Consider the following 19,214-nt stretch of genomic DNA (forward strand, 5'->3'; position numbering starts at 1 on the left):
AATGAGGCACTTGCTTGAATCGAGCCTCCAGTGTCCTATCACGGGATTACTCCAACAGCTCCTCTTCTGCCTTTGCAGTGAGGCCACTTGTTGCTGCTGGAGCAAACGGATCCCGCACCCAGACCCAGGCAGCGGTGTCTCTACATCACTGAAGTATGAGCTCAACTGCTCACTCAGTGCAACTGTGGAAATGTTCTCCATTCGTGTTTTCTGGCGTGTGTATTTCTCACTCTCTCGAAGGAAGAATTATTTTGTTTTCCAGACATGTTCTTTGTTCATGGTTTGCAGATGTCTCTTCAGGTTGGCTGGCTTGTTAGCCTCCTTTGCTAGGCACCGAAGACACAGCACACACTTTGGTCTCCCGTCACTGTTCTCAATAAAAAGGATATAACTAGCATTATATTTTTATCTTTTTAGCATGTTTGTCATTGGGCATATCATCACTTGACGATGTGGACGGACACAGATCTATCCATGCTCGTAGATTGTTAGCTGGCTAAAAATTGCCCAACTAAAGCAGCAGCAGAAACCTTTCAGGTGTTCTGAGTCTTTTTGTTGTTATTTTCTGCTGTGTCCTGCTGAGTTCCTGTTTGTGGTCACGACAGGTTGACTGTTGTCAGGGGCGGCCTTAGGAATCTGGAGGCCCGTTTCAAGTAGGGATGTCAGGGGTTAACCGGCTAACCGGTTAGCCGACCGTTAGGAAACATCCGGATATTTTTTATCAGCTTTAACGGTTAATTTGGTTTTTTGTTAATTTATTTTAGATCGTTTTTAGTAATAGTACAACATAAACATTACAGAGACTGTAGTTGTCACTGTACAATACTTTAAAACAGTTGTCATGTTGCACACATGCCTAAAATTGCTATTTGCGCCGCCCAGCTTGTCACACTCCAGGCTGCATGAACAGCGCTAGTCAGGCTCTGTTTTCTGCCCCCTCAATGTCCCCGTTCTCTGTTGTACTTCAATGGCTAGTTGGCTACAACGGTAGCTTTGCGGTAGTCGAAATGTAAGCGAGTGACAGCGAGACGAGATGAACACATGTTGACCGTATCAATGCAGAGACCTACATTATTAAATCCATTATTGCCCATTTGGCCGGGAGGGAGAACGTTTACTGCCGGTTCCTCCTGTTCCTCCTCCGCCTTGCCTGTCTACTGCCTCCTTGCCTGTCTTTGTCTTTGGTTGCCATGGCTGCCAGTTCCCACCTGATGTTGTGTGGGAGTTCTGATTGGTCCAGAGCGTACTGAATAACTGCCAGCTTACATAACGTCTTAAGACTAGGACTCAAGTCTAAGATGAACAGCTCATCAGAGGTAGTCCCATCGTTTTTTCCTCCAAAGAAGAAGATATGATCTCCCACAATGCAACAGCACATACCATACAATGGACATGGTCCTTTCCCCTTGGGCTCAACCTTCTTCCAGGAGAAGGTCTCTGGACTGAATTTCCACATATCATTGTAACCTGCGCAACTGTTCCAGCCACCAAATATGTACAGCTCTCCATTGTAGGTAAATGCTGAAGGAGCCCAGCGTTTTCCTGGTAGAAGTTGTGCAGAAGGTGTGTCCAGCCAGGCGTTTGTCTCTGTGTCAAACACTCTGATGTTGTCGTAGCCCCCCTGGCTCCCCCCGAAGCCCCCGAATACAAACATCTTGGTACCAATGATGGTGGCAGAGTGAGATGATGGATCAGGAGGTGGAGTTCCTCTGGTGTTAATTAAAGACCAGACCATTGTGCTGGTGTCCAGCTTGTGCATGTCATAAATCCGATTTGTTTCTCCTCCATAGATAAACATGACCTTCTCCAACACACAGGCTGAGTGGTAGCACTTCCCCTCTGGAGCAGTCCCAGAAACCCTGGGTTGGAACCATCTGTGGGAGTCAACATCAAATGCATAAAGCACATTGCAGTAACCCCCCCAGATGTAGACTGTATCTTCAACCAACACAGCTGTGTGGCCCCGGCGCGAAGATGGACCAAGGTAACCGTCTCCTCTTCCTGGTTCCACTGGAGGTAACTTCTTCCAGCATAAAGACATTGTGTTGAAGACATCGACATCCATCTGTCCCGGCGTGGTCATTCCATCACAGTGGCCTCCAAAGGAATACAGTTTGTTCCTCACTGCTACAGCAGCATGAAAGAATTGCTTTGGTCCTCCTGCTTTGGAAACGGTCCAAGACAACATCTGTCTGTCTGTCTGTCTGTCTGTCTGTCTGTCTGTCTGTCTGTCTGTCTGTCTGTCTGTCTGTCTGTCTGTCTGTCTGTCTGTCTCTCTCTCGACGTCTACTCTACAGTCATTTTCAACACGGTGCATCATCTTATATCTTCTGGTGTGACATCACACGAGACACAAACTGTTGCCATGCACGCCTTAACGATGCCAATTAGTGCAACCTTTGAACTCTATTGCTATATTTATTACTTCATTGCGGCTACCTTGGGGTCTATGGATCTATGGGTCTTCCACACGTATAGCATAGTATAGTATATATGTATAGTTTATAATATAGTTTCATTATATAGATATTCCACTGTTACGTTCTTAGCGTACGCATGTTTCATGATAAATGCTTTTTATGTGCATGCATGCATTCCCATGCTTTTTTGTTCTTGCTTAATGTAAGTCACTCTGGATTAAGAGCGTCTGCTAAATGCCTAAATTGTAAATTGCTACAGCGTTCCCTAACACTGAGCTGTGTTGTATTTTGAGGGTGTGTGTGTGTGTGTGTGTGTGTGTGTGTGTGCGTGTGTGCGTGTGCGCGTACGTGTGTGTTCGCGCATGCGCACAATGTGCTCAAGCTGACTGGCTGAGCACGGAATGTGATGTATGGTGATAACAGTGCCGCTCACGTCATGCGGGTGTGATACTTTTCTCGATATCGCTGTGTGAGAGACAGTCCACTGAGCAACTCAAAGTGAGGCTGAATGACAAGCATTTTGCATTCTGGCTCTTAGAGGGGAGCTAGCGCCCCCTATGGCCAGCTTGGTGTGTTTGTGTGTTCTCAGGGGCGGCCTTAGGAATCTGGAGGCCAAATATGAGGCCCCCACATACCTATGACATCATTATTTTGTTGAGGCCCCCCTGAGGGTGGAGGCCCGTTTCAATTGAAACTGGTGAAACATACTTAAGGCCTCCTATGACTGTTGTGTAACTTTAGTAATCACGTCAGCTATTGGCCCAAAGCAAACATGGGAGAAATATAATGAACACCACAAAAAATATGTTTATTGCACAACTTGGCAGAAATGACCCCGTAGATAAACTAAAGATTTTAATGATAAAGAAAAAAATGATCTACAAGCATCTAGTAAGATCCCTGACAATGCTATTCATCTTGACAACTATTCCTTATATAGAGCTGATAGGAGAACAGGGGCAGGAGGAGGAGTGGCTACATATGTTTCCTCCAATCTGGCCTCCGAGCCTGTTACACCGAAGGAGAATCCTTTGCATTTTGAATCCTTATTTATTAAAATACGTTTCCATGATAATAAACATTTGACTATAGGAAACATCTATAGGCCTCCGAATGCCCCTGCGGAATCTATTAACTGCATTTTGTCAACCATTAAGTCCCTGGATCACTCAAATGAGGCCATTATCTGTGGTGATTTTAACAGGAACTGGACAGACCGGTCCTGTTCCAAAGAACGTAACCTCCTTAGCAGTGCAAACCTCACTCAACTTATAAAAGAGCCCACCAGAACCGACCCGGTACACAAAACTAAGTCTCTATTAGACTGGATCCTTGTCACTCATCCCGACAGGATTGTGTCATCCGAAGTATTACCGGACTGTTTCAGTGACCATTTCATCATCTCCTGCGTTTGGAAGATTAAACTTCCCAGACTTCCACCAAGATTTATTAAAGTGCGAAAACACAAAAATATAAAATCTGATCTTTTCATTCGTGACGTGATCGACATAAACTGGAATAGGTTCCAACTGATACCATCTTTAGAGGATGCCTGGAATTTCTTTTACACCGAACTGATTAATGTTATTGACAGGCATGCCCCGTTGATAACAATAAAAGTAAAAGGCAGACATTTGCCCTGGATCAGTGGTGAGCTCATACGCCTCTTTAAACAAAGAGATAAGGCTTGGCGAAAGTGCCGCTCGACAAATGACCCTGCTGATTGGATTATTTATAAACATCTAAGAAATACATGCAAAACAAACACAAGAAACGCCGAAGCCGATTACTTTAAAAACTGTTTGACGAGTGACTATAATAATCCCAAACAATTCTGGAATAAAATGAATAATATATTAAATAAAGGAAACAAAAGCCCCAACCCTATCAGAATAAATAATAATTTAACCGACGATCCCTCCATAATATGTAACTCATTCAGTCAGCATTTCTCCTCAATTTGCAGATCACAGCCATCAGACCCACCTTACTCTCATGCCCCTCCAAATAACCCTGAACGTGTCAACTCTTTCTCCCTCAAAAACATTTACCCATCCGATGTTGAACGTACTATCCGTGACCTAAAATCAGGAAGCAGTGCTGGGCCAGATGGTCTGGACATCAAGGCCCTCATTTATCAATCGAGTGTAAAATCTGCCACAGATTCGAGTGCAGGTTTCGTAGTACACCCACGTCGCCACGGCATTTATAAAGTGATCGCAAACAGCTGATCCTTCCTTAATTTTGTTCTCACGTTAATAAATGTCACGGCTGAATTTGATCTGGCACGCCCTAAGAAATCAAGCCTCGCCCTCGTTTTTGCGACATGAACAACGGCAATACGTTTCCTGAAACCATGGTTACATGAAAAAATAGGTTTCTCCCGTGCCTTGCCGGCCACCCCCCTCTCTCATACACACGCACAGCACGCACACGCAACTTGCAAGCCCAACTAACTGGTGTGTTGTTAAACAAATAAAGAACGAACACCTGCATGAATTAAATAAAGTTGTAGGCCTACCCTGTCTGTTTCACTCTCACCTCGCTTGCCTTGCTGTCATGCACGCACGCACGCACCTACATGACACATTCAAATAAAGCTTTCTGTTTCTCCTCTCCTCCGTGACCAACTGACCATGCACGTTCCGACGTTCGACAGTCTATTTAGATTGCCAGTCGTTAGTCACTGCAGTGGCCGGGCTGTCAACTGTCATTATATGAATGTGCAGCCAAAACAGTATATAGCCTCATGTGGCTGGTGGTGGGCAGCGTGGGCTGGCTGGGTAATATACCTATATCTCCGATGCAGTTCCCACTTGCGCTGGGAGCCTGGCACGGTACATTTGGCATTCGAGCGACGCGTCGGGTTTATTATATTGCACATACCGTAAGAAAGACATCGGCCTTCATGCTGTAGATTAGGCTACAGTAGGCTATACCTGCACGTTGGGACTCTCCGCAGCTGAGCTGCAGCACTGTCTGCTGCACTATACTCTCCAACGTCCCGTCATGGAAATATTTCAGCACAGACAGCCCAAATCCTCGCATGTATGCGCTCATGCAAAACACTGTTTAAATGGCTTAAGCATCTCTTGCAACATTGTTTTTAATTGCGCGATTTTATCTCCTACTAATTTCATATGACACATGTATTCCTTAACATTTTTATTTTTTTATTTTTTTACATGTAGCCCATATACATTATACATACATTTTATATAAACATTTTAGGAGTGAATACATATATGATTAGATGCCTGTGACAGCCTCTCAGCAGTTCAGACAAGGCTGCTCCGCTTGTGTAAGACAGAAAACAGCGTACGCCAGCTCATGACCAGACGTGACTATTTGTCCTACTCAAGTTCAATTTCAAGCTTTGCCGGAAATGTTAAATGCCGAAAATGTCGGTAATTTCGGCGTGCGCCCATATTTTGGCGTACGCACGGTTGATAAATGAGGGCCATAGTTCTTCAAAATTGCACCTCATATTCTGGCATATCCACTAGCGGATTTATTTAATTTATCTCTCTCAACAGGAGTAGTTCCTTCTACCTGGAAATGTGCCAGAGTCATGCCACTACATAAAGGAGGTGATCCCCATGATCTAAATAACTACAGGCCTATCTCAATTATAAATAGTGTAGTGAAGATCTTTGAGAAACTGATCTCAATAATTTCAATATCCTATCACCTTTCCAATCAGGTTTCAGGCCAAATTTCTCGACAACAACCACACTTATGAAACTTACCAACGATGTATTTTCCGCATTTGGTAACAGTATGCCCACAGGAGCAATATTTATAGACCTCTCCAAGGCTTTTGAGTCTTGACATGGTGGACCACTATTTACTCCTCGATAAGCTTTGTGCAATTGGTCTCTCAAAACAATCCTTACTATGGTTCAATTCATATCTCCATCACAGACGTCAAAGTGTATCTTATCAGGGTTCTCAGTCAGACTCCACGATCATGGAAAAGGGCGTACCCCAAGGTTCTTCCTTGGGTCCACTGCTCTTCTCAATTTTTATCAACGACCTGCCCTCAATCTGCTCCAACAGTCATATTCAACTATATGCCGATGACACAGTTATTTATTCATCTAATTTAATTATCTCCGAAATTGAGCGTACCTTAAAGGGTGATTTTGACTCCGTTCAAAAATGGTTTCACTCTAACAAACTGCTGTTGAACAAAAGAAAATCTGTCAGTATGCTGTTCACTCAAAGCCCAAACCCTCATCCTCTAGTCCTTAACTTTTCCGATGGGGCAGCATTGGAGAAAGTGGAGGAGTTTAAGTACCTAGGACTTTGGCTGGATCCTCAACTCTCCTTTAAGACTCATATTGACTCTATTGTTCATAAAATAAATTTCAGTTTGAAAACTCTATATCGATCCATCAATAGTTTTACCCTTCAGATTAGAAAAAGATTAATTTCACAGCTGCTACTACCCATAATAGACTATGCGGATGTCATATATCAGAACACCACCGATACAAACCTATACCCCCTCAATGTCACCTATAACAACCTATGTAGATTCATACTGAGATGCCCATATAGAACTCACCATTGCTCCATGTACGAGTCTTTAAACTGGCTATCACCTAAATCAAGAAGACACTCACATTAGCTACAATTTATTTTTAAATGTATTTTCTTTCCTTATCCACAGTACCTAAAACAATTTCTTGTCCCATACACACCACACTATAATTTAAGACACACGGACCATCCCTACTTTACAGTCCCCACAAGGATAAAAAAGGAAAGTGGGCGCCGTGCCTTCAAATTTAAAGCTCCATCTGATTGGAATGACCTACCAAGTCCACTCAGATCAATCACTTCCCTCAACGTATTTAAGGAATCAATTTTCATACACCTTCTAACACCGTGCTCATGCTTCTAAATTAATGTACTCTTTTTGGCAGTTGCCCTTGTTTTCCATAAATATAACATACCGACCGATCTGTATGTACCTTCATAATGTGTTCCCTGCTGGCTCGATGCTGCTGTTCATTATTATCACATTATGCATGCTGGTATTGCTTGTTTGCTTTTGTTTAGTTTTTTTGCCTAATAACATGGTCTTATTGTGCAAAGGGTATATATTTTTCCCCATATGAACTCTGCTATTTAGGGTTGAAACAGTGGGGTGGGAGCTATCTTTGGGAGAGCTTTTGTTTTGTCTTGTTTTGTTTTGTCCTTTCTGTGTGTATGGTTGTACTGTTGTATTGCTTTGTGAACTGTATTGTACAATGTATCTGTGTTGAGGACCCCCTCTAAAATGAGATGCGACATCTCAAGGGGCTTATCCTTTCAATAAAGGTATATATTGTGAGCTTGTAGATTGCCTATTTTCCACCAAGACGAGATTAGGTGGAAAAGAGCACACCAAGTACAGAGACAACTTGGATTTAAGTGCAAGTGTCCTGGTTCTCAAAGTGGAGTCCAGGGACCCTCAGGCCAGGGTTCCTTGAGGGGGTTCCAAAAGGACATTTACAGGTCTGTAAGGGACAAGGGTCTATTTGGTTCCATTTATACACTCTCAGAGTTATGGACGTTCTTGAATTTAACAGGCGAACCACTGTTTTAAAGTGAATTATGAACATTGGGAGAGGGCCAGAGGGGGGTTGCTCAACCTGCCCTGTAAAGCCCAAACCACACCAAAGGGTCGGGTCGGGACAAAACAGATTTTAAGGTTCACCACACCAATGCAACTCATAGTTTTAAATGTGGGGCTGATGTTTTGAAGATTACAGTTTTCATCAACCTTCACCTGTAATCATAAAGTCTACTCACTGATCCCCATCAGGACTGTCCAGGTAGTAGATAGATATTAGATACACATTGTTGTGCATTTGACTCCTCCTCTGGTTATGATAATTCCTCATCTTGAGTATTATTGTTAGTGATCAATGAGTCAAAGTGGCCAAATGAGTCAGTGGCCAAAATTCAACATTCATCACGTTCAAAACTCGACTGAACATAATGATGATGAAATCTTTGGTTGCGACCATAGGTCACAGATTACTATGAAAACCAGAAAAATCTGTCAGTCCGTCAGTGACTTAGTCACGCCACCATATATGGCTGTCAGTCCATCACGCCTCGTGACACGTCACACCACCATATATGGTCGTCAGTCCGTCACGCCTCGTGACACGATCCATATATAGCCGTCTCCATATATGAAGATAACGACACTGACCACATCAAACCCTGGATAGCCATACATGGAGAAGACTGGATCATCACCTATATTTGCATATATGGAGCCGGCCAGCAACTCACATCTGACCTCAAACTCTTAGATCTCCGAGCTGACCTGGTCTGTCATTCCATGTTAATTAATCCCTCCCCACCCGTCCTTCCTCTTCGATGTCTCCCTTTTGACTGATACCTGATACCTGTCCATTCAAACTCTAGACAAAGTTATTACTGCAGCAGCGCCCGGCAGCCAGTGAAAACTAGAGCTCTCAACAGGCCCAGCCCTACCTGGGCCCTCATCAAACCCTGTACACTCAAGACACTGCCCCCACTGCCACCCTTAGACCTCCTGTTCTGACATTCCATATGTTGATCTGACCTCATCAAATCCTGTACACTCAAGACATGCTCCATATATGGCCAGACCTCATCAAACCCTAGTGTACACTCAAGACACTGCCCCCGCTGACACCCTTAGATCTCCATATATGGAGCTGACCTGTTCTGACATTCCATATAATGATCTGATCTCACCAAACCATATACACTAAGACAGACTCCATATATGGCCAGTACAGAATTCATTCCACATGTTGATCTGACCCCCACATGCCAAAGCGCCAGCGCTTGCCCAGCAGTCTGCCGCCACCCAGGCCGATGCGTGCACGCAACGTCGCCCTTTAGGCTGAGGTCGCTTCTCGCCCTCAGGGCGTCTTACTGGTAAACTACAGTAATCTAAAGTGTAGTATGGAATGTTAGCTTAATTTTGTTTAATTCAGAATCCCATGCCTCCGTCAGAGGCATGTGAAGTACCATCTCTCTCCACTTGTCTTGGAAAGAGGAAAAGCACCTCTGCATGGGGTCTGGCTGAGCTTTAAATACATACTGTGTAAGGAAGTGACACACTGACTTAAATATGAAGAAGCCAGCAGTGACATAATACATGTTATATAATGGTAGGTTGTATATTGTATGTAGATTATTATGACCAATTTGTTTTATATAAGCGAGCCTATTATCCTTTGCATATGCATAAATTGTAAAATGCAACAAAAAGTTTTTTTCTCTTGGTGAGAGAAAGAAATGAAGGGAAGCTCCGCATACTCAGATCTGTTCACAATCAATGTATTTATTTTGCAAACTTTCGATCCAGTAGATCGAAAGTTTGCAAAATAAATACATTGATTGGGCACAGATCTGAGTGTGCAGAGCTTCCCTTTATTTTTTTCCATTATCCCTTTGTGACTCCAGCACTTTAATTACTTTTTAGTTTTTACATTTCTCAGCCAGCCATCAGCCCCCTTTCATTGACACTGTGTGTGTGTGTGTGTGTGTGTGTGTGTGTGTGTGGTGGTGGATGAGGACATCACGACCTCTAAAACACTTGACAAAACACTATATACAGTATCAACTTCTGTAACAAATCCCTCAGCACACAGATAGCAGATTGCCACACAGATAGCAGAAATTGCAACAGCAGCACCAAGAAAATACACTTTGGAATCCTCCTGTATTGTCCACCTGTACAAAAGTTTAACCAAAATGCACTCCCTGTCTCCCTCAGTTAAATTCATACTCGAATTACAAGTAACACTATCGTGACGTGGGAATTGACTCAGTATTTTTTCAGTGATGAATTTATGAATTGAATACACAGGAGTCAGGACCACAATGGAAAGTTTGGAAACAAGCCCTATATGGGTTTTTGTGTTATCCTTTAAATCATTGTGTAAAACGTACGTACAATCTGCAAAGTGCAAATTGTTAATTAAGTATTCAATCAATCAAAAAAGGTGTGCATTGTAAAACAGTTCCATTCGTACAGCACAAAAAAACAACAGCAACCAGACCCAGTAAACAGTAAACACACTCACCCTTTATAAAAACTGTCCTGTGGGATCGATGCGTGCGTGGAAGATATCCAACTCACTGGACGCAGACAAATTCAACAACAAAATCCCCGGTTGGAAGCAACAGAAGCCGCTCTTCCTTCAGCTGTAGAGTGTTTCTTCTCCTCCTGGGTTGCTGCTGTTGACTCCTCCATAAGCTTCGGCCAGCTGACACCAGAGGAGTTGTTGAGGCTCGCTGTCTGAGCTGGAAGAAGGAAGAAGGAAAGTTTCCCCTCCTGACCTGACTGCTGCTCAGACCATCTGCGTGCTGACAAAACACTCTCTCCACTCTCCACCGGGACTTCTTCTTCTTCTTCCAGACAGCCCACGACGCACGCACGCACGACGACGAGAGATGGCTGGCTGGCAAGCCCGCGACGACAGTCACTAACACCACCGACACATGTCATGGGGCACTGGCGGCGGGGACGGGAGTCAAACACACGCTCACCCACTCTCTCTCTCACACACACACGCACATGACACACACAACACGCACACACTCATTCACTCACTTTCAGTGCGCCGTCCGTCCTCCGAGGTGGAAAGCCTGGTGAGTCCTCACAGTCACACACTCGCAAGTCGCACGCGGTAGCTCGCTCACACACACACACACACACACACACACACACACACACACACACCGTGTTGGTGCCGAACAGAGAGGGAGGCTCGGAGGGGGTGCTGTTTGGGTGAGATTATAGAATGTTTGAGGAAGCTCATCGTCTCCCAAATGTGCAGCCGCGCAACAGAGACTTTAAGAATTCTGAGTAGAGTAGTACACAAATATTCACACTCACACAAAGCCCTAAACAACTTTCACTCACTCACCATTCACATAATCCGCCCACCTGACCTAATGGTAATGCAGTAATGCGAGCGCGCGCGCGCACACACACACACACACACACACACACACACACACACACACACACACACACACACACACACACACACACACACTTGATTATTGATTGATTGAAATATTTATTAACAGTTTGCAGAATTACAGTACATTTCGAGCACAAACTCAATACAAAGACTGTTAACTGTGAGTGGACGACCCAATTAAGCATTACACTTGTTTACAAGAGGGTCCACCATGTTCAATTCATCAAGACCTACAAATAGACACTTCTATATATAGTCAAAGAACAGAACAGGAATTCATCATAAAGGAAGCAAAAAGGGAAAAGAAACATACAGTGAGGGGAAAAGGGGGGGGGGGTGGTGGTGGGGCGGATTCAGATTTTACGGGGGCCAGTTTCGAATTACAGCCGTCCATAGGTGCCCTTTGAGAGCGGTTTTGAAGGAGTCAAGGGATTCACATGTCTTAATGACTGTTGGTAGGGCGTTCCACATTTTGGTGGCATAGGAGCGACAATAATTTAATCCCTTGTTTGTGCCGAATCTAGGTTGTACAGGGTTTGTTACACTCCCTCTGGTGTTGTGGGTGTGGACTTCGTTAACATTAAGGAAGTATTTAGACAGGTACATGGGTATCTTTGTGGTGTATCAAATCTTGTGGACCAGACCCATTGCAAGATGCTGTACTAAGCCATTCCAGCCTGTCAAAGTGGGCAGGGGTTCGGGGGGTGAGGCCAAGTAGGAGCCTGACCAGTTTGTTTTGGGAGGTCTACTCTGGAGCCTTGTTTTAAGGGCCTTTGAGGGGCTGTGGTACCAAGAGGTGCATGCATAGTCAAAAAAACCTTGTACGAGGGCTCCTGTTAAGGTCACCCACTCTAACCAAGAAGCCATCACAAGCCACACACACAGACACACAGTGCGCACACACACACACACACACACACACACACACACACACACACACACACACACACACACATGATATGATGATACTTATGTATCCGAATGTTATTGTCACATGATCAAGTGAAGAAGTGGGTGAAATCTGTAGGCTAACCATGAAGTAGCCTATCAGGTAAATAAAAAGGCTACACACAGGCCTTCTAGACGCCTTGCCTCCCAGCCCAGGAGTCACTCATGAGTCACGCCATTGACTATATGCAGACCTTGTCCATCTTGCCAGCAAGGTGGTAACTATACCTGTGCAATTTACCGATTGACAGCCCATTCATCCAAACACAAAAGTCCTATCTGATTGTATTAAACAACGTTAAAGTCAGTCACCAACATTGCAGCGTATGAAAACCTTGAATTATAGTCTTTTAATCTGCAAAGTGTTTGTTTCATAACTGCCAGAGTTTGGAAGCGCTCGTTATCAGTAAAGAAACACTGCCTGCATTTAGTGCAAATTCGAAACTGGTGGTAGGCCTTCACAGTGTTGGTGACTTTAACGTTGTTACCATACTTGTTTAATACAATCAAATAGGACTTTTCTGTTTGGATGTGGGAGGGCTGTCAAATTGGGAAATTGCACCTATAGTAGTGCCATCAAGGTGCCAGCAAGATGGATGTGGTCTGCATATTATGGACTAGTAATTTTGTTTTAGTTTAGTTTAGTTTATTTGATCATCTTCACAGTAACAAAACATCTTATTTGTTAACACACGGTTACATAAAAAAAGTAACTGGAGGTGATCAAAAGGAATAAGCTGAAGCTGAAAGCTTATAATTGCCTATCCTACGGACATCAAAATAAAAAATCCTCACGTGGTTACAGCAATTAATGTGTTTCTGACACAGTGACCACCTCGAGTGAGGTGTGAACACTCAGCCTATATGTCTTGGGGAAGGTCATATCATAATGGAGGAATTAACAAGCTGATTTACACAGATCAGTCAAGCAGATGAGATACACCAACACTGCCATCTACAAGTTGGATACCACCACAAAGGTCTGGTTTTCTTTAGGCTAGTGAACGCAACTGGCACTCCGCCACGGCCAACTGCTGTGAATGTTAGCACTGCCAGCCTGCCATATTGTGACAAATATGGGAATGAGGAGTCAGGACATCATCTACTACAACAACATTGGAGTGTTTGACACAGAGACCAGATCTTACATTTTCTGTGAAAATTCGATCCAGAGACCTTCTCTGGAAAAGGCCCGTCGCAGAACAGATGTATTGCCGACAGCAACGATATGAGATGTAACAAATTGAATTAATAGCACACAAATATGCCCTAGTTTGAAGGTGTGTTCCAGATGACAGAGACTAATGACTGTACGCACAGTCACTGGGACAAACATCTTTTATACTTTCTTCACTCTGGTGTGAGACCAGCTGTTTACACACCGCTGGAGAGAGTGCATCATATTTGCTTGGGGAGTGGTCTGTGCGATTCTTTTGTTATGGTGGTCCACTATTGACTGCATGCCTCGTTGAATGAGAAAGGTCATTTGTCATATAGGCAGCCATAGAATAAAAACATAAACAAAAAAACAACAACTAAGCTTACAGTCAAGATTCTTCATGATAACTACACAGTAAAGTCCAGAGTGTTATTAACTCTTGAGATTGTACAAATGTAACCAGATGGATTTAATGTTTTATGGGTCGATTTTTTTTAATTTGTTACATTTGTAAAGTTACACATGTAATCAGTTACAAAGCGTTACAAATTGATAAATTAACAGGATTTGGCCAACATAATCATTGTAGTTATACTCACAGATTTACTGTTTGTAAATAAAATTTCACAGTGATAATGACTGTGATTTGAGTTTCCTCAACAAGTTGAGGAATGCTAATATTTGCTGTATTTGGTATTTCCTGAGGTGCGTCATTAAGCAATCATTGTAAGCTCCTACAACATGACTATTTGTCTTTTTCTCATTTCTCCCGCAAGCTCATGTCAAGTAGTACTACAGTATATATTCATGGTGAGAAAGAATAAACAGTAGAGATTAAACAATAGCAATTGCATTAAAATGTTAAAGTTGTGTGAAGTCAAAGTGTGAAGTTTATTCTACTGTTTGAAGCTGGATTCTGCTGGACTGCAGTGGCTTAATAAGGTATATGTTTTGATTTGCTCGTCCACATATGACATAAATTCTCCATTCATTGTCAATGGCATTTAATGTTTGTGTTGCCACAAAAAGCTGTTTTGTTTAGACACATATGACGTGAATTCTTTCATTGTCAATGGCAAATGTGACACGAATGTGACACGAGTTAAGGACAAAAAGCTGTATAGCCTATAGGAGGGCCCTCACAAATCAGTAATCACACTTGTGTGAAGTGAGGGCCGCCTACTGTGGCTGCCACATGATGTCACTGTTTAAAGGAACATTAAAAGTGTGCTGTTTTTTTTTGGGGGGGGGGGGGGGGGCATAAAAGTCCATAGACTTGCCTGCCACATGACGTCATGTCATGTGCTGTTTTCTTTTTTTTTTGGGGGGGGGGGGGCATAAAAGTCCATAGACTTGGAAAAAGACCATTAAGGTCCCCACACACTGAGCGCGTTTTTCGGATTTTTAACCGCGTTTCTCCATCGGTTTTCCGAAAAACCTTTTACTGCATCAAAGGTAAGCAACAAACTACCAGAACCGCCCCTAAAAGGCCTCTGCCCGGGCTCTGGACAGGGCCTGTCCAGTGTCCATATGGAGCTGGCCTGTTCTGACATCATTCTGATGTCTGCATAGACTATATTTGGCCATGCCTGACAAAGAACTCCATATATCGGCATAAAAGTAACACAGACATACCGTAATATCTGGGTGGGGCATTCATTTCCAACTTGCATTGGTCCAAAACAAACACTCAAAATTGTCCATTCATTGTCAATGGCATTTAATGTTTGTGTTGGGACAAAAATTGGGTTACATACACTGGAGCTGGACATAGGAGGGGCTATCACCCCTCAAAAAATGGTCAAACATTGGTCAAATTGTCAAATAATGTAAGAGGCAAAAATACATGATTTACATTACAAGCTTGCGTTGCGAGGGGTTGTGGCTTATAAATCAGCTATTTTCACAATATTTATCTGTGGAACCAAGTCAAACTAAATGTATGCATCAACTATTTGATTCCAAGTGCTTGTCAGGGTGTGGGGTCCTCAGTTCAAATATGATTATTCCGAGGGGTCGCAGCCTGAAAAGGTGGAGAACCACTGCACTAGAGCCACCTGGTGTTTTAGACAGAATACTTTGTAGTTCACTTAGCCAGCTATTCAAAAGGTCAGGCAAAAGATATCCATGTAATTGGTCTCACATATTGAATGAACCTTGTGTGGAAACAAGGTCATTTGGATTCTGATATTATCATAATCTTAAAAGATCATGGCCTGATTCTGCACCGAACTGACAACTAGCCTAAATTAACATAGAATAGAATTACTAAAAGAAAGAAAACAAGCCAACTTCCATAATTTTAACTCAGAATTAGGCCTATACTTTTCCTCCAATTTGGTAGAACCTGTGTCATCATTGTCATGATGTTACTATTAAATCTAATCATTTATAAATGTTTGGTTGTGCATATAGTTAGTGCAAGGTAGCCCACCCCTATACTGTAGATATTTTTCTATATAAATGAATGAACTACAATACTTCATCCACATGAAACCTATAGGGACCCTTTTCTGGGCATGTCATAAGATAACAGGCAAACATTTGGCGAAACCTTTTCAAAAATAGCAGATCTGCAAACTCACCACATTGCAGCGGCATGTTGTGATCTTTTTGTAGGGAAAGGGGAGGGGGAAATTACAGACCCCCGGTGAACCCCGGCCAATAGGGGTTAAGAAATTAGACCACACTGTAACCAAAAGCACGGTAAAATGGTAAAAACCCATGGGAAACCTGCATATCTGCCCATGTTGCAGTGTTATAAGACAGCAGTGGAATCAAGTGTTAATTTAAGCTAGTAATGGAGCACATTAATGTTTAATGGTTATGGGCAGAAATGAACACAGAAGATATAAAACTGTTGAGATGACAAATGACCTGCTGTCACCAACATGGCCATAAAACATCATTATCAAATTTAATGTGTTGTGAATGAGTTTGAAAGATGCATTGACAAAAAAGAAAAATTGGTCCATAGAGCAGTAACCTTTATTACTTTGACATTAATAAAATCCCAATTGCGCATGAATCTTTATGGCCATATTCATTCCCTACTTCCTCTGCATACTTAATTGAAGCCAGCAAAGAATAACCACAGTGAATTGTTAGGAATATTTTACGTAAGTGAAGTAGGCTATAATCGTTGTTTTGAAGGGGATTAGATTAACTAAGCTGTTTCTATGATCCTTCATCATTCTTTGCTATACTTGTGGGGCATAAAAAGCTAAACATGGAACAGTGTGACCTTGAGATGTACTGTATGAAGTCACATTTGTAAACAAATTCCAGCTTAGTGACTTCCATTGGTAACTCTGGGGGACTGGATCAGATAAAGACGGTTCTCAAACATTTTCATGTCAAGGACCCCCAATTTAAGTGAAATATTTGGCAGCAGACCCTTAGCTATTTTTGAATAGAATAGCCAATGTGTGGTTAAACTGATTTTGATGCTATATTAACACATTTAGCCTGGAACCTCCTCAAGGACCACTGACGGTCCCCGGACCCCACCATCACTGAGAGCCTGAGGAGATACAGTAACTCATCATGAGAGTAGGAAGGCTCAATCTTCATGCAGAAGGCCTCAGGGAGTTGAGATATGCTCTGTGATGCTACAGTTCTCATGGCCTTGAAGCCAGAGGTTTTGGGTGAGTGTGTGACTGCCAGACAGATGGTGAAGCTCTGCGGACAGCCGGACACCCAGAGAGACAGGAAATAATTCCCTCGTCCCCGAGGGATGCAGAGGGTTGTGCGGACAGCACATCAGTGGATGTGAACTTCCACCCATCCGATGGTCAGCAAAACTCGCAGAATCATCAAATATCGTATAGCCATCCCTGCCACCAGAGACTATATGCTGCCACATATGGAAAGCAGGCTCTGCAGCCACAAGGCCACTGGCAGCAGGCTGCAAAATAGCTACAATGGTATTGAGACCAAGGAAGCTGAACACGGAAGTGTTGGCTGCATATAGTCCATCGCACATGTTTCTTTCCTTCCAGGGAGCAACATGGAGGTCACCATACGGTCACCATACGGTCTTTTTGCCACTCAGGCGTACCTGCATAACTTCCCGGGAATGATCATGATGTCACGCACATACCCGTTGCTACAATGTTTAAGGAATCACAACAAAATAATATGGCAAGATGAAAGCCGCTAGAAACAAATCAACAAAATGATTATAATTTTATTTTTGTATTTGTCTGGTGTGTGTGAAGACAGACACATTTGTTAGATGCATATTAGTCTTTTGACCCCCAGGTTACGCACGCACGCACGCACGCACGCACACACACACACACACACACACACACACACACACACACACACACACACACACACACACACACACACACACACACACACACACACATTTAGGCCTACTGTATTTTAAGAGAAGACAGTGGATCTCAAATGTTTAAATGTCAAGGACCTGGACCCCTGGTTCCATTCTTACACTCTTAAAGTTACAGACCTGTAAAGGGTCTATCATTTGGAGCCCCCTCAAGGAACCCTGAGGGTTCCTGGACCCCACTTTGAGAACCATGCACTGCCTTAACATCTGCACAGGGGATTTTAAATTGAGCTCTATGCAGGATGTGAAAGCTACAGTATAGGTTTAAGTAATTCAAGGACAACAGCCTGTTTCATTTAACTTTCATGAGATATTACATTCATTGGCACACAACAAAGCAACATAGGTTGTATTTCAGACTTTTATATTTTATACATGAATGTTGAGTACTGGTGTTGTTGTTTTGTCCTGTATCTGTTCTGTAATTGTTGTCATGTATCTGTTGCCTGTTCTGTCTTATGTGCAAACTTCAATAAAAATACTTGAATAATAATAACAAAGCAACATAGGTTAGATAAAATCTACTGGCTGCTGAACTAATATAAGTATCTTCTAATTAAGGCGATAACATGATTTCCCCGGTAATGAGAACGATTTCTTTATCATTCTTTTTTTTCTTCCCTCCACAGCATCTGATTCTGTTGCCTAATACAATGTTGTCCTCTGGTGGTGAATGTTAGAACTCATTGCTTTAAACTCAACTATTTTATATGGCCTAATTTTAATTGACAAAACTAATCAATGAAATGCATTCCTTTGTTATCTGCATTGGTTGGAATGATATTAGGTTTTAATTAGGCATAGCCTATATACACCCTACAAAACCAGACACAAAAACACAATGTAGAAGACAAAAATACTGAGACAAATACCTCGTTTGGCAAAAGAGTAATCCTCTAAAGTTCACATTTGAACAATGAATCATGTATCTCAGGCAATGCTTTTTGAGAACGCTTTAATGCATTTTGAAAATGAATTTCCTCCTTTTGTGGTACAGTAGTACCACCATTGAGCCACCAGAGGTTGACAGGACATAAAACAGAAAGCAAAATCACAGAGGATATTTAATGTATTATTCCTGTCAAGTTGACTGATCTAAAGACACTGGAGTTGAATAGTATCATTAACTTCAGAAAACAAGGCTCAGGAGGTCGATGGATATTCCATGCCATATTCAACAGAATTTACCTCTAGCCTATACCACTGCAATAATTTGTATAGTTTACTAACGCACCCCCCCCCCCCCCCCCCCCCCCCCATTTGGAAAATAATTTATCTTATGTTCTAAGGAAAATGAAAGGTGAATAATTTATTGTCTAAGCTGGTTATCACTGCCCAAC

At 42.7% G+C, this 19,214-nt stretch overlaps 1 protein-coding gene across 1 annotated transcript in view; it reads right to left on the minus strand.

Moving 5' to 3' along the window:
* Window positions 1–11,017, minus strand: part of arhgap24 (Rho GTPase activating protein 24) — a 97,126-nt gene extending 86,109 nt beyond the window's left edge. Inside the window, exon 1 of the mRNA XM_083793683.1 lies at window positions 10,505–11,017. The gene's annotated coding sequence lies outside the window, so the exon portion shown is untranslated. The remainder of the gene's footprint in view (window positions 1–10,504) is intronic.
* Between the last annotated feature and the right edge of the window lie 8,197 nt (window positions 11,018–19,214).

The sequence above is a fragment of the Protomyctophum parallelum genome (assembly GCF_964188405.1).
Source record: "Protomyctophum parallelum genome assembly, chromosome: 21".
Classification (NCBI taxonomy): domain Eukaryota; kingdom Metazoa; phylum Chordata; class Actinopteri; order Myctophiformes; family Myctophidae; genus Protomyctophum; species Protomyctophum parallelum.